This window comes from Lagenorhynchus albirostris, chromosome 5 (assembly GCF_949774975.1).
Source record: "Lagenorhynchus albirostris chromosome 5, mLagAlb1.1, whole genome shotgun sequence".
Taxonomy (NCBI): domain Eukaryota; kingdom Metazoa; phylum Chordata; class Mammalia; order Artiodactyla; family Delphinidae; genus Lagenorhynchus; species Lagenorhynchus albirostris.
In genome coordinates, this window is record NC_083099.1 from 96,867,873 (window position 1) to 96,881,560 (window position 13,688).

The window sequence follows — 13,688 nt, forward strand, 5'->3', positions numbered from 1 at the left end:
AATTGCTGCTTCAGCTTTCTGTTGATTTCCATTTGCATGGAATATCTTTTTCCATCCCCTCACGTTCATTCTGTACATGTCCCTAGGTCTGAAGTGGGTCTGTTGTGGACAGCGTGTATACAGGTCTTGTTTTTGTATCTATTCAGTCAGCCTGGGTCTTTTGGCTGGAGCATTTAATCTATTTACATTTAAGGTAGTTATCGATATGTATTTTCCTATTACCATTTTCCTAATTGTTTTTGGTTTGTTTTTGTAGGTCTTTTCATTCTTTTGTGTTTCCTGCCCAGAGAATTTGCTTTAGCATTTTTGTAAAGCTGGTTTGGTGGTGCCGAATTCTCTTAGATTTTGCTTGTCTGTAAAAGTTTTAATTTCTCTGTCGAATCTGAATGAGATCCTTGCTGGATAGAGTAGTCTTGGTTGCAGGTTTTTCCCGTTTATCACTTAAATATGTCCTGCCCACTCCCTTCTGGTTTGCAGAGTTTCTGCTGAAAGATCGGCTGTTAACCTTATGGTCATTCCCTTATATGTTACTTGTTGCTTTTCCCTTGCTGCTTTTAATATTTTTTGTTTGTATTTATTTTTTAATTTTTTTTGTTTTGCGTAACACGGGCCTCTCACTGTTGTGGACTCTCCTGTTGCGGAGCACACGCTCTGGACACGCAGGTTCAGCGGCCATGGCTCACAGGCCCAGCCGCTTCGCGGCATGTGAGATTTTCTGGACTGCGGCACGAACCCCCGTCCCCTGCATCGGTAGGCAGACTCTCAACCATTGCGCCATCAGGGAAGCCCTGTATTTAATTTTTGATAGTTTGATTAATATGTGTCTTGGTTTATTTCTTCTTGGATTTATCCTGCATGGGACTGTCTGTGCTTCCTGGAGTTGAATGAGTATTTCCTTTCCCATGTTAGGGAAGTTTCCAACTATAATCTTTTCAAATATTTCCTCATATCCTTTCTTTTTCTCTTCCTCTTCTGGGACCTGTATAATTCGAATGTTGATGCATTTAATGATGCCCCAGCGGTCTCCGAGACTGTCCTCAATTGTGTTCTTTCTTTTTTCTGCTCCCTGGCAGTTATTTCCACTATTTTATCTTCCAGCTTGCTTATCTGTTTTTTCTGCCTCAGTTATTCTGCCATTGCTTCCTTCTAGAGTATTTTTAATTTCAGTAATTATGTTGTTCCTCACTGTTTATTTGCTCTTTAGTTCTCTAGATCCTTGTTAAATGTCTCTTGTATTTTCTCCATCTGTTTCCGAGAATTTGGATCATCTTTTCTATCGTTACTCTGAATTCTTTTTCAGGTAAGTTATGTATCTCGTCTTCATTTATTTGGTCTTGTATGTTTTTACCTAGCTTCTTCATCTGTAACATGTGTTTTTGTTGTTTCTTTTTTTTTTTCCTGGGTGGTGCTGTATTCCTGTCTTACTGGTTGTTTCGCCTGAGACTTACAACACTGAAGTTTGCAGCCAGTTGGATAGAGCTGGGTCATGGTGCTGAGATGAGGACCTCTGGGAGGCTTCACTCCAATTAATAGTCACTGGGGTCTGAGGTTCTCTCTTAGTCCAGCAGTTTGGACTCGGAGCTCCCACCACAGTAGCTTGGGCCCGACATCCGGAATGGGTACCAAGATCCCGCAAGCTTTGTGGCACAGTAAAAAAAAAAAAAAAAAAAAAAAGCAAGCAATAAAGAAAAAGAGCAGTACAGTATCAAAGAATAAAAAACAAAATAAAATTAGAAAGATAAAAAATATATTAGGAAAAATAAAAGTATAATTGAAACAACCACTTGCTGGGGCTTCCTTCTGTCCTTTTTGGTGTCCATGGTTCCCCACCAGTGCCTGGTAAGTGTCCTAGTTGTGCGGAGATGTGAATTCCCCATCATCCTAGTATGCCGTCTTCTGTTTTTTATTTTTGAGTTTTAGGAGTTCTCTCTATATTCTGAATATTAATATATTATCAGAAATATGATTTGCAAATATTTTCTCCCATTTTGTGGGTTGACTTTTATTCTACTGATACTGCCACTTGATGTACAGAAGTTTCAGTTTTGATAAAGTCCAATATATCTATGTTTCCATTTTTTGCCCATGCTTTGGTGTCATATACAAGAAATTTTTGCCAAATCCAGTGTCATGAACATTTTCCCCTATGCCTAGAGTTTTATAGTTTCAGCTTATGCATTTAGGCCTTTGATGCATTTTGAGTTAACTTTTGTGTAGGGTGTTAGGTGAGGGTCCATCTTCATTCTTTTTGCATGTGGATATTCTGTTTCTCCACATGCTTTGTTGAAAAGGCTGTCCTTTCCCCACTGAATGGTCTTGGCAGCCATGTGAAAATTATCTGCCATATATGCAAGGGTTTATTTCTGGGTGTTGTTCTATTACATTGATCTCTATATCTGTCTTTATGCCAGTTCCATGGTGTTTTGATTATTATAGCTTTGTAGTAATTTTTGAAATCAGGGAGTGTGAGACCTCCAAATTTGTTGAAGATTGTTTTTGGCTCTTCCGGTTTCCTTAAGGTCATGTATGCGTTTTAGGATAAGTTTTTATATTTCTGCAAGAAATGCTACTGCAGTTTTGATAAGATTGAATTCAGTGTGTAGATTGCTTTAGGTAGTATTGACATCTTAACAATATTAAGCCTTCCAATCCATGAACATGGGATGTGTTTCCATTTATTAATGTCTTCTTTAATTTCTTTCAGCCACGTTTTATAGTTTTCATTGTACACGTCTTTTGTCTCCTTGGTTAAGTGCTAAGTTTCTTTTTCTCTTCTTGAAGCTATTGTAAATAGATTGTTCTCTTAGTTTCCTTTTTTTGTTGTTGTTTATTAATTCTAACAGTTTTGTTTTTGTGTATGTGTAATCTTTAGAGTTTCCTACATGTAAGATCATATCATCTGCAAACACAGATTATTTCTTTCCAGTTTCGATGCTTTTATATTTCTTTTTCTTGTATAAGTGCTCTGGCTAGAACTTCTAGTACTGTGTTGATTAGAAGTGGTAAAAGTGGGCATCCTTGCGTTATTCCTGATCCTAGAAGAAAAGCTGTCAATCTTTCATCGTTGAGTTTGATGTTTCCTGTGCATTTTTAATATATGGTTTTTACTATGTTGAGGTGAGTAGTTTGTTTCTATTCCTAGATTGTCGAATTTTATTTTTTAGTTATTAGCAAAAGGTATTGAATTTTGTGGAGTGCTTTTTCTGCATTAATTGACATGACCATGTGGTTTTACACTTTTATTCTGTTAATGTGGTGTGTTATATTGATAGATTTTTGTATGTTGAACCATCCTTGCATCCTGGGAGTAAATCCATGTAGTTAAGGTATATAACCATATGAGCCATTTGAGGTATTTTATTGAGGATTTTTGCATCAATGTTCCTTGGGGATATTGGCCTATATTTTTATTGTAGTGTCTTTGAATTGATTTGCTATCAGGGCAATGCTTGACCTCACAGAATGAGGATGTATTCCATCATCTTCAGGTTTTTGGAAGAGTTTGAAAAGATTATCTGTTAGTTGTTCTTTAAAAGTTTGGTAGAATTCACCGATTGAGGCTGTCAATTCCAGGGCTTTCCTTTATTGGGAGGTTTTTGGTTACTGACTCAATGTCCTTACTAGTTATGGGTCTATTCAGATTTTCTATTTATTTGTGATTTAGTAGGTTTTGTGTCAGTAGGAATTTGTTAATTTCATCTACATTATCCAATTCATATAGTTGTTCATCGTACTCTCTTCTAATCCTTTTTATTTCTGTCGGGCTGGTCGTAATGTTTTAATTTTCATTTCTGATTTTATTAATTTGAGTCTTCTCTTCGTTTTCTTAGTCCATCTAGCTAAAGGTCTGTTGATTTTATTGATCTTTCTGAAGAACGAACTTTTGGTTTTGTTGATTTTTCTCTTTTTTTTCTCCCATTCTCTTTTTATCTCTGCTCTTATCTTTATTATTTTATTACTTCCACTACCTTTGAATTTAGTTTGTTCTTTTTCTAGTTCCTTAAGTTGTAAAGTTAGGTTGTTGATATGAGATATTTCTTCTTTTTTGGTGTAAGCATCTATAGCTGTATATTTCTCCTTTAGCACTGCTTTTGCTTCATCCCATGTGTTTTGATATGTTGTCCTTTCATTTTCATTTATCCCTCAGCGTTTTCTGTTTCCTTTTGATATCTTCTTACACCCATTGCTTGCTTCAGAGTGTGTTGTTTGATTTCCAAAGATGTGAGTATTCCAGTTTTCCTTCTGTTACTGATTTCTAACTTCATCCTGTGTGGTCAGAGAAGATGTCTTGTATGATATTTATCTTTCTAAATCTGTTGAGATGTAGTTTTTTTGTCTTAAAATACAGCTGTCATGGAGAATGTCCTTTGTACACTTGAGAAGAATACATATTCTCTTGTTGGGTAGAGTATTCTGTATATGATGGTTAGGTCTCGTAGGTTTATTTTATTTGTTTAAGTCCTCTAATTCCTTACATATCTTCTCTCAGGTTGTTCTGTTCCTGTTGAGAGTGGGGTATTGAAGTCTTCAACTATTACTGTGAAAATGTCTGTTTCTTCCTTCTGTTCTATCAATTTTTTTCCTTAATATATTTTGATAATATTAGATGTGTAAGTATTTACAATTGTTAAATCACCTGTTGTATTGAACCTTGTACTAATATATAATGTCCTTCTTTCTCTCCTGTGAACTTCTGATTTAAGGTCTATTTTGTCTGATGTAAGTATAGCCACCCTTGCTCTCTTTAGGCTAGTATTTGCATAGAATATCTTTTTTCATATTTTCACTTTCAACCTATTTGTGTCTTTGCATCTAAAGTGAGTCTCTTGTAGACAGCCTATAGTTGGATCTTTTTTTTTTTTGCCATGCCATGCAGCATGCGGGATCTTAGTTCCCCGACCAGGGATTCAACCTGCACCCCCTGTGGTGGAAGTGCAGAGTCTTAACCACTGGACTGCCAAGGAAGTCTTGGATCATATATTTTTAATCCATTCTTCCAGTCTTTATCTTTTGTTTGGGGTTGAATTAATTACAATTAAAGCAGTTATTGATAAGGAAGGACTTTCTGTGATTTTGATATTTGTTTTCTATACACCTTATAGCTTTTTTGCCCCTTATTTCCTACATTACTGTCTTTCTCTGTGTTTACTTGTTTTTTCATAGTGAAGCTTTTTGATTTCATTCTCATTTCCTTTTGTCTGTATTCTATAGCTGATTTCTTTGTGGTTATCATGAGGATTACATTTAACATTCTAAAGTTATAACATGCTAATTTGAATTTATGCCAGCTTAATTTCAATAACATTCAGAACTGTGCTCCTCTATAGCTCTGTCCTCACATCCTTTCAATTACTGATGTCATAAAATGATATCTTTATGAATTGTTTGTTCAAATCATAGTCTAATAATTTAAAAAATGCATTAGTTTCTTAAGTCAGTGGTCCCCAACATTTTTGGCACCAGGGACCAGTTTCATGGAAGACAGTTTTTCCATGGACGGGGGTCGGGGGGGTGGTTCAGGCGGTAATGTGAGTGATGGTTCAGGCGGTAATGCGATGGGGAGCGATGGGGAGTGATGGGTAGTGGCAGATGAAGCTTCACTTGCCTACTGGCTGCTCACCTCCTGCTGTGCAGCCTAGTTCGTAACAGGCCGTGTGGACCAATAGCAGTCCATGACCCGGGGATTGGGGACCCCTGGCTTAAATCATGTAGAAAGTAAATGGGCAAGTTACAAACCAGTTACAATACCTGATTTTATAATTGTCTATGAATTTACTTTTACCAGTTATCTTTATTTCTTAATATGGCTTTGAATTACTGTCTAATGTCCTGTCATTTCAACATGAAGACTCTCTTTAGTTTTTCTTATAGGGCTGTTTTTTCTTATAGTGGTAATGAACGCCCTCAGCTTTTTTTTTTTTTTTTTTTTTGCGGTATGCGGGCCTCTCACTGTTGTGGCCTCTCCCGTTGCAGAGCACAGGCTCCGGACGCACAGGCTCAGCGGCCATGGCTCACGGGCCCAGCTGCTCCGTGGCATGTGGGATCTTCCCGGACCAGGGCACGAACCCATGTCCCCTGCATCGGCAGGCGGACTCTCAACCACTGCACCACCAGGGAAGCCCCCGCCCTCAGCTTTTGATTGTCTTAGAATATCTTAATTTTGTCCTAATTTTTGAAGGACAGTTTGGCCAGATATAGGATTTCCTGTTGACAGTTTTTTCCTTTAGTCCTTTGAATATACCAATTCAGTGCCTTCTGGCCAGCATGGTTATTGATGAGAAATGTGCTCATAATCTTATTGAGGATCTTTTGTGTGTGATGAGTCACATTTTGCTTGGTGCTTTCAAGATACTCTCTTTGTCTTTGTCTTTGGACAATTTGATTATAACATTTCTTGGTGTAGATCTCATTCAGTTTACTCTACATGTAGTTCCTTGAGCTTTTTGGGTATTTATATTCATTTTTTTCATCAAATTTGGAATTCTTTGGTGATATTTATTCCAATAATATCTTTGCCCCTTTCTCTTCTCCTCTGAGACTCCAACAATGTGTATATTAGTCCATTTTTTGGTGTCCCATAGGTCCCTTAGGCTCTGTTTACTTTTCTTAAATATTTCTTCTTTCTGGGCCTTCCCTGGTGGCACAGTGGTTAAGAATCTGCCTGCCAATGCAGGGGGCATGGGTTCGAGCCCTTGTCCGGGAACATCCCACATTCCGTGGAGTAACTAAGCCCATGGGCTATAACTATTGAGCCTGCGCTCTGGAGCCCATGCTCTGTAACAAAGAGAAGCCACTGCAAAAAGAAGCCTGGGCGTGGCGACGAAGAGTAGCCCCTGCTCGCCGCAACTAGAGGAAGCCTGTGCGCAGCAATGAAGATCCAACACAGCCAAAAAATAAATAAATAAATTTATTAAAAAAAATTTTTTTTCTTCTTTCTGTTCCTCAGATTTGGTCATTTCCATGATCATATTTTCAGGTTCAGTGACCGTTTCTTCTTGTTTCTTCTCCCTGCTCAAATCTGCTTTTGAATCTCTCTAATAAATTTTCATTTCAGTTATTATACTTTTTTAGCTCCAGAATTTCCTTTTGGTTCATTTGTGTATTTTGTCTTTTATTGATATTTTCATTTTATCATAAGTCATTTTCTTGACTTTTGTCCAAGATATTTTTCTTTTTTTTTTTTTAATTAATTAATTTATTTATTTTTGGCTGTGTTGGGTCTTCGTTTCTGTGCGAGGGCTTTCTCTAGCTGTGGCAAGCGGGGGCCACTCTTCATCGCGGTGCGCGGGCCTCTCACTATCACGGCCTCTCTTGTTGTGGAGCACAGGCTCCAGACGCGCAGGCTCAGTAGTTGTGGCTCACGGGCCTAGCTGCTCCACGGCATGTGGGATCTTCCCGGACCAGGGCTTGAACCTGTGTCCCCTGCATTGGCAGGCAGATTTTTAACCACTGCGCCACCAGGGAAGCCCATCTTTTTTCTTTTTTTAAAATTTCTCCGCATCACGTAGCATGTGGGATTTTTGTTCCCCGACTGACCGGGGATCAAACCTGCATCCCCTGCTTTGGAAGCACGGAGTCTTAACTACTGTACCACCAGGGAAGTCCCTGAGGATCTTTAAGATAGTCGTTTTAATGTCTTTGTCTATTGAAGCTGCCAACTGGATCTTTTCAGGGACAGGTTCTGTTGATTAATTTTTTTTTCTGTTGAATTGGCCATACTTTCCTGTTTCTTTGTATGTCTTATGAATTTTTGTTGTTGAAAATTTTACATTTGGATCTGATAAGATGCCAAGTCTGAAAATCAGATTCTCCCTTCCCCAGCGTTTGCTGGATTTTTTCCCTTTGTTAGTTTTTTAAATTGTTGTAACATGTCCCTCTTCCAGGGATCAGCCTGATATGTAAACAAAAGGTCTTTTCAGGTTTTTTCTGAACCTGTGTCTTTCCCTGGTTATGTCTGTGACATTCTAAATTTCCTTGTACATGTGATTACGTTTTAATGTCCTAGTCCTTAAATGTTTGGTTCCCATAAGGAGAAAATGGGAAAAATGAAGGGAGGAAATAAAATAGGTGCTAGTTCTTTAAATCTCTTGGAAGTTGTTTTAGCTGGATGGGGAGATTGTTGCAACAATGGTAGTGGTTGTTGTGGCAATGGCTGCCTGTCTCTATGTCTGCTTATCCACGATCAGAGATAGCAATCAGTGATCAGAATACAGATTCCCAGTATTTGGAGGATGAGGTCCTTATTGCTCATGTTGGTAATTGTAAGCCTGTGCAAACTGTTTTAGGAACTTGGGCATTGCTGCTTGCCTCCAAGCTGGGCATAGGTAACTGCTACCATCCAAATTGCCTAAGTTGACCAAAATTAACTGCAATTTACTGTTGAACCTTTTGACTGGAAGTTGTAAGCCTTCCGTAGACTCCAGAATTCCAAAGTAGTTACATCATACAGATTCTGCCAGTGCAGTTGTTGTCTAGGTGAGAACATGGTAGGTGTTTCCTACTCTGCAATCTTCCTGAGGTCACTTGGTATGTACTTCATATTTTATTGTACAGGGATCTTTGATTTATTCTTGGTGTCTGACTTTTTAGTACTTTTATAAATGTAAAAATTTGTAAGTGGGGGTGGGGGAGGGAAGAATTGGGAGTTTGGGATTAGCAGATGCAAATTATTGTATATAGGATGGATAACAACAAGATCCTACTGTATAGCACAGGGAACTATATTCAATATCCTGTGATAAACCGTGATGGAAAAGAACATGAAAAAGAATATATATACATATAACTGAATCACTTTGGTGTACAACAGAAATTAACAACATTGTAAATCAACTGTACTTCAATAAAATTTAAAAAACTTCTATGTTAAGTAGTTTTGAAAATGGAGTAATTACTGTATAATATATTCTACTGTAAAGGAATGCTGTAGGTTAATAATTTTATATAGTTTTTTATTTCAAAATTTTTACCCACTTAAATAATACCATAATGAGTTGTTTTGTTAATTATAGTTATCATGGGTGAGAAGATTGTCAGTAAAGATTGAATTCATTCTATGGCTAGTCTAATTAGTACCAAATTGCTTTCCCAATTGTTTATCAATTTGCTTTTAAAAACTAGTTTATTGATATGTTACTGACAGAATATTGTATTAGTTTTAGGTGTACAACATAATCTCATATATGTATATATTGCAAAATGAGTAACACAGTAAGTTTAGTTAACATCCATCACGGCACATAGTTACAGTTTTTTTTCTCTTTTTTTAAATATTTATTTATTTGGCTGCGCTGGCTCTTAGTTGTGGCATGCGGGATCTAGTTCCCTGACCAGGGCTTGAACCCAGCCCCCCTGCATTGGGAGCGCAGAGTCTTAACCACTGGACCAACAGGGAAGTCCCAGTTTTCTTTCTCTTGATGAGAACTTTTAAGATCTACTATCTTATCAACTTTCAAATATATAGTACACTGTTGTCATCTATAGTCATCATGCTGTACCTTACATCTCCAGGACTTATTTCTCTTACAACTGGAAACTTGTACCTTTTTACCACCTTCAGTCATTTCATGCCCCTGGCTCTGGCAGCCGCCAATCTGTTGTCTGTATCTAGGTGTGTGTTTGTCTGTTTTTAAATTTAGATTCCACATATAAGTGAGATTGTACAGTATTTGTCTTTGTCCAAGGTTCATTCATGTTGTCACAAATGGCAGGATTTCTTTTTTTATGACTGAATAATATTCCATCCTGTGTGTGTGTGTGTGTGTGTGTGTGTGTGTCAGTGTCACATTTTCTTTATCCATTCATCTATTGACGGACACTTATGTTGTTTCCATGTCTTGGCTGTTGCAAATAATGCTGCAGTGAACATGGGGGTGTGTATATCTTTTTGAGAGAGTGCTTTTGTTTCCTAAGGATACATACTAAGAAGTGGAATTGCTGGATCGTATATTAGTTCTATTTTTAATTTTTTGAGGAACCTTCATACTGTTTTCCATAGTGGCTGCAGTAATTTACATTCCCACAGCACTCCACATCCTTGCCAACACTTCTTTCTTATCTTTTGATAATAGTCTTTCTCACATGTGTGAGATTATACCTCACTGTGGTTTTGATACACATTTCCCTGATGATTAGTGGATGTTGAGCTCCTTTTCATGTACCTGTTGGTCATTTGTAGTCTTCTTTGGAAAAACCTCTGTTCGGTTTTTCTGCCTATTTTTTAATGAAATTGTTCTACTTTTTTGGTTGAGTTGTATGAATTCTTTATATATTTTGGATATTAACTCCCTTATCAGATACATGATTTACAAATATTTTCTCCTATTCCATGGGTTGCCTTTTTTTTGTTGTTTTTTTTTTCGGTACGCGGGCCTCTCACTGTTGTGGCCTCTCCTGTTGCGGAGGACGCGCAGGCTCAGCGGCCATGGCTCACGGGCCCAGCCGCTCCGCGGCATGTGGGATCTTCCCGGTCTGGGGCACAAACCTGTGTCCCCTGCATCGGCAGGCGGACTCTCAACCACTGTGCCACCAGGGAAGCCCCATGGGTTGCCTTTTAATTTTATTGAAGGTTTCCTTTGCTGTGCAGCTTTTTGGTCCCACTTTTTAATTTTCTTTTGTTGCCTTTGTTTTGGTGTTTAATCCAAAAAATCATTGCCAAGATCATTGTGAAGGTACTTACTCTCATGTTTTTTTCTAGGAGTTGTATGGTTTCAGGTCATACATTTAAGTGTTTAATCCATTTTGTGTTGATTTTTGTATATGGTATAAGATATTTATACAGTTTCATTCTTTTGCATGTGGCTGTCAAGTTTTCCCAACATCAGTTATTGAAGAGACTCTCCTTTTCCCATTGTGTATTCTTAGCGCCTTTATCATACAGGAGTTGACCATATATGCATGGATTAATTTCTGGCTCTCTATTCTGTTTCATTCATTTATGTGTCTGTTTTTATGCCAATACTATATTGTTTTGATTACTGTGGTTTTGTAATGTAGTTTGAAATCATGACGTGTGATTCCTCTGGCTTTGTTTTTCTTTCTCAAGATTGCTTTGGCTATTTGGGGTCTTTAGTAGTTCCATACAAATTTTAAGACTGTTCTATTTCTGTGAAAAAGGCCATTAGAATGTTGATAGGGATTGCTTTGAATCTGTAGGTTGCTTTGGGTAGGATGAACATCTTAACAAAATTAATTTTTCCAATCCATGAGTATAGAATATCTTCCCATTTATTTGTGTCTTCAGTTTCTTTCATCAGTATCTTATAGTTTTCAGTGTACAGGTTTTTCTTCTTCTAGGTTATATTTATTCATAAGTATAATTTTATTCTTTTTGCTATAGTTATAAATGGTATTTTTTCTTAATTTCTCTTTCAGATAGTTCATTGTTAGTGTATAGAAATGCAACTGATTGTAGTGTGTTGACTTTGTATCCTGCAACTTTAGTGAATTCATTTATTCTCAGTTTTTTGCTGGATTTTCTAGGGTTTTCTTTCTATAAGATCATATCATCTGCAAATAATGACAGTTTTACTTTTTCCTTTCTGATTTGGATGCCTTTTATTTATTTAGTTTTTCTTGTCTAATTTGTCTAGCCAGGATTTCCAGTACTGCGTTGAATAAGAGTGGTGAGAGTGGGCACCCTTGTCTTGTTCTTCATCTTAGAGGTGAAGCTTTTAATTTTTACTGTTTAATATGATGTTAGCTGTGGGTTTGTGACATTGGCCTTTATTATGTTGTGGTATGTTCCTTTTATACCCAGGTTTTTGAGGGTTTTATCATGAAAGGCTGTTGAATTTTGTCAAATGCTTTTTCTGTATCTTTTGAGGGATCAGATGATTTTTATCTTTTATTTTATTAATGTGGTTTATCACATTGATTGATTTTTGGATGTTGTACCATTCTTGCATCTCTGCAATAAGTTGCACTTGCTCATGGTGTTTGATCCTTTTAACGTGTGTTGTGGAATTTGGTTTCCAGTACTTTGATGAGAATTTTCGCATCTCTATTCATTAAGGGTATTTTGGTGTATAGTTTTCTTTTCCTGTAGTGTTCTTAACTGGCTTTGGTATTAGTGTAGTGATGGCCTTGCAAAATGAGTATAGAAGTGTTCCCTCCTCTTAAAATTTTTGGAAGAGTTTGAGAAGGATTGTCATTAATTCTTCTTTAATTGTTTGGTAGAATTACCAGTGAAACCATTTGGTCCTGGGCTTCTCTGTGTTGGGAGGTTTTTGATTACTAATTCAGTCTCCTTGTTATTGATCTGTTCAGATTTTCTTTTTCTTCATGATTCAGTTTGGTAGGTTATATGTTTCTACATATTTGTCCATTTCTTCTAGGTTATATGACTTGATGTACAATTGTTTGTAATAGTCACTTATGATATTCATATTTTATTCATATGATATTCATATTTCTGTGCTACCAGTTGTAATGATTTTATTTACAAGTCTTCTCTTTTTTCCTTTAGTCTAGCCAAAAGGTTTTTTGCCCCCAGAAAACCAGCTCTTAGGTTATCCATATTGTTGGCATATAATTACTTATTGTAGTCTCTTGATGATCTGTTTTGATTTGAGTCTTTTTTTTCTTGGTTCGTCTAGCTAAAGGTTTGTCAACTTTATTTTTTGAAAAAACTAGCTCTTAGTTTTGTTTATCTTTTCTGTTGTTTTTCTTATTTTTATTTTATTTACTTCTGCTCTGATCTTTGTTGTTTCTTTCCTTGTGCTTAGTTTGGGCTTCATGTGTTCTTTTTCTAGTTCCAAGAGGTGTAAAGTGAGGTTGTTTATTGGAGTTCTTTCTTGTTTTTTAATGTAGGCATTTATTGCTATTAACTTCCCTCGTAGAACATTCCATAGATTTTGACATTTTATGCTCACATTTTCATTTGTTTCAAGATATTTCTTGATCTTCCTTTTGATTTTTTTCTTTGACCAGTTGGTTTTCAGTAGCATATTGTTTAACCTCCATATACTTGTGAATTTTTCAGCTTTCCTCCTGTTATTGATTTCTCATTTTATATGTTTGGTTGGGGAAGATATTTTGTAGATTTTAGTCTTCTTAAATTTGCTAAGTCTCGCATTGTGGCCTATCATGTGACTTATCATGGAGAATGTTCTGTGTTTATGTTTTATAAATGCATGTCAGGTCTATTTGGTCAAGTTTACGGTTCAATCCAATGTTTCCTTTTTGATTTTTTTTTGTGTGTGTGGTCTGGATGACCTAATGATTACTGAAAGTGGGGTGAGGTATTGAAATCCCCTACTACTATTGTATTATGTTTTCATTAATAGTGATATTATGCTCATCATCCAAAACTTGTTTTTCACACAGTATTATATTTTATGTATTTAACCAGTAGGTTATATTTTAAATTATTTTCTCTGTAGGTAAAATTTGTAACTACACTCCAAACTTTATTTAAAAAAAATTTTTTTTATTTTTTTGCGGTACGCAGGCCTCTCACTGTTGTGGCCTCTCCTGCTGCGGAGCACAGGCTCCGGACGCGCAGGCTCAGCAGCCATGGCTCATGGGCCCAGCCGCTCTGCGGCATGTGGGATCTTCCCGGACCGGGGCATGAACCCGTGTTCCCTGCATCGGCAGGTGGACTCGCAACCACTGCGCCACCAGGGAAGCCCCAAACTTTATTTTGTACATAACTTTTGATATGTGAACCATGCTTGAAACATATTAAC

General features: G+C 37.0%; 1 protein-coding gene across 1 annotated transcript in view; it reads left to right on the forward strand.

The window, feature by feature from the left end:
• SENP7 (SUMO specific peptidase 7) overlaps nt 1-13,688 on the forward strand; it is a 154,235-nt gene that overhangs the window by 84,298 nt on the left and 56,249 nt on the right. The window lies entirely within an intron of this gene.